The 3,029-nt window shown below is 50.4% G+C and overlaps 1 pseudogene; it reads left to right on the top strand.

Annotated features, from left to right (window-relative positions):
• Positions 1-1,085: 1,085 nt before the first annotated feature.
• Positions 1,086-2,220, top strand: LOC133101251 (E3 ubiquitin-protein ligase KCMF1-like; annotated as a pseudogene).
• Positions 2,221-3,029: the final 809 nt, after the last annotated feature.

Raw genomic sequence — 3,029 nt, 5'->3', positions numbered from 1 at the left:
CCCAGTGTTTCCCATCAGCAAAGTTTGGTGTGCAGCTGCCTCCAGGATCCTTGAGTGCATCGAGTGTTTTAAGTCCTCTATGCCTTTTCGGAGATTTAAGACAGTGGCATATGAATTCACTTCCGAGGGAGAACGTGTGTCCTGTGGGTCCCTTGTGCATCTTCCAAGCAACATAACGCGAAACAGACTTTAGGATGAACTCTTTCTACGCAGAGGGAAGGGCAATTAATTACTTTCTTGCTTGCATAGCTACCTTTCTACAGCTTAAACCAGTCCCGGGGACAGGGTTCTAGCCAGTCTTGTGTTGAACGTGGCTCTCCATTTGTGAGGACCTCTAAACTCCACTGAAACAATCCCTGTGACTAAAGTACATCCTGGGAACTCATACCAGTCATCACTGTAGCATGGCGGGAAGGTCGACTCTAGGCCCAGCCTGAAAAACAGTACAGAGGTGGTAGTGAGGGGGCGGCCGCCAGGCCGAGGGCGGTTTCGGGCGGTCTCCGGCACCCGGCGCCCGACCGCTGCCTGCTTGTGGGTGCGCGCAGATGACGTGCCCCGAGTCGCTGCGGCCGCGCCGCTCCCACAGTTCCCTCCCGCCCAGGGCACCAGGCGTCTGGGCCCGACGCGGCCAGCGAGAGGCGGGGCTGCAGAGCAGGCGGGGGAATGAGGTGGAGGAGGAGGACGAAGAGGAGGAGAAGGCGGAAGTTGGAGCCCGGGGAGAGTGGCGGTTGGTGGGCCGGGTGTAGGGAGGAGCGGGATTTACGGAGCGCGGCGCCACAACCTGGAACCGGCGGGCCCGAGAGTGACCGAGTCAAGGCATGTGCCAGCGGAACCGCGGCGTCGGACCGCCTCCTGGAGGAGCTCGGCCCCGTCCAGGCCCGGCCTCATTCCCAGCCCGCGCTTCCTCCTGCCGCGGCCGCCGCGCTGCCGCCGGCGCCGTAGCGCTCTGCTGCCCACCCCGTCCCCGCGGCCGAGCCCTGGATTCCAGTGGAAGAAGGCCATCCCACGAGTGCAGGACCAGGACCCCGCGGGGGACACTGCAGCCTGCGCTCGTTAGGGCCCCCGCCGCCACCCTCTGAAATAGGATGTCCCGACATGACGGTGTCAGCTGTGATGCATGTTTCAAGGGAAATTTTCAAGGTCACAGCTATAAGTGTTTAATATGCAACGGTTACGATTTTTGTGCATCTTGTTATGAAAGTGGTGCAACAAGAACAAGGCATACAACTGACCATCCAATTCACTGCATGTTAACAAGGGTAGATGTTGATTTGTACTATGGTTCCTAAGCTTTCTCTGTAGAGCAGCCACAGGCTTTTACTTGTCCCTATTGTGGAAAAATTGGCTATACGGAGACATCTCTTCAAGAACATGCAGAAACATCAACAGAAGTGATGTATACAGTATTTGCAGCATTACCTGGAGGCAGTCCTAATCATGTCACGGATGACCCTGCAGCTCGTCTTACTCTTGAACACAGAGCCCCTAGAGATTTAGATGAATCGAGTGGTGTTCGACATATACATAGAATGAATGCTTCACCTTGGCTGGGGATTGGGAGGTCCTGGTGTACGTAGATCAAACATTCATTCCACTAGCAGTTCTACTGGCAGGCTTTCTTCTTCTCGGACTTCATATTCTCCAAGCAATAGGGAAGCCATTGATCCTATAGGTGAGCTTTGATCCCAGTTATCAGGAGTGAGACGTTCCGCAGGGGGACAGCTTAATTCCTCTGGCCCTTCCGCTTCGCAGTTACAACAACTGCAGATACAGCTGCAGCTAGAATGGCAGCACGCCCGGGCAGCACGGCCACAACTGGACACTGCACGCAACGCAACCCGGCATACTAACACAAGGAGTGTCACCACTACAATCACACATTCCACAGAAACAAACAACACAACTAACACAGAAAGCAGTCAGCAAACTATCCAGAATTCCCAGTTTCTTCTAAAAAGGTTGAACGATCCTAAATTGTCTGAAACAGTGCACCAGTCCGTAGAAAGTGAGTGCACAGACCGCACCCTCTTTATTCAAGAGCGCCTTCGATCAACTTTATTTCGTGAAGAGAGCTCGTCCTCAGACGAGAATGAACGGGGTGAATTGGCAGATTTTGGTGCTTTGGGCTGTGTAGATATTATGCCTTTAGATGTTGCTTTAGAAAACCTAAATTTAAAAGAGAGTACTATAGGAAATGAACCTCCACCACCTCCTCTTTGATGACACCCCAATTCACAGACCATGTCCTCTGTGCTGTATTTCCCAATGAATGTGGACAACAACTATCTTGGGTTTGATTGGTGATTGTAATTTCAGGTCTGTCACTCTTGTTTTATTGTGTACATTCAAAAGGAAGAGCGAAAATCTATATGATAATCCTTTCCACTTAACTAATTTTTACCTCTAGCTGGAAAATATAGGTAGCAGTGCAGGGTGATCTCTGCTTCCTGTACCTTGACATGCAAAAGCTTCTGCTAATACTCCACAATCAAACTGAAGAGGAAAATTGAAATATCTAATGAAGCTGCTGTGTGTGATTATGAATATTAATCGATAAAAACTGTTGGGATGGTTTACCTTAAAAAAAAAAAAAAAAAAAGACTACCTATATACCGGTAACACTCCGAGGCATTTGGGTGATCCAAAGTCTCCTAGGCCTGAATAGGTCATTACATGCATAATGCTATTCACCACACGCAGAAATCCCAGCCTCAAACGTGTCATCGTGGAAGGTCCCAGTGTGTCCCAAATGTCTCCAGTAGTCAGGAAGAGAGTGCCTGTAAATGACCTGTGGGATCAAATTGGTAACTGGAGAATGTCAGGAAAGCCCACGTTTCCCCCTTTGGAAAGCGACATGGTTTTGGCCTCCAAGGTGTCTCTAACACACACTGCCCATCTATTCGTCACTCTACAAATATTTATGCGAGGAACAGTGAGATTTGCGTAAAGAAACCACGTGCTTTCGATTTCTTTCTTGGAGCTCATCCCACAGCATTCTGTAGCTAATGTGCCAACCAAATGTGACCTCT

The sequence above is a fragment of the Eubalaena glacialis genome, chromosome 11 (genome assembly GCF_028564815.1).
Source record: "Eubalaena glacialis isolate mEubGla1 chromosome 11, mEubGla1.1.hap2.+ XY, whole genome shotgun sequence".
Classification (NCBI taxonomy): Eukaryota; Metazoa; Chordata; class Mammalia; order Artiodactyla; family Balaenidae; genus Eubalaena; species Eubalaena glacialis.
Note: the sequence above shows the minus strand (reverse complement) of the source record. Positions and strands in the feature narration are given on the sequence as shown.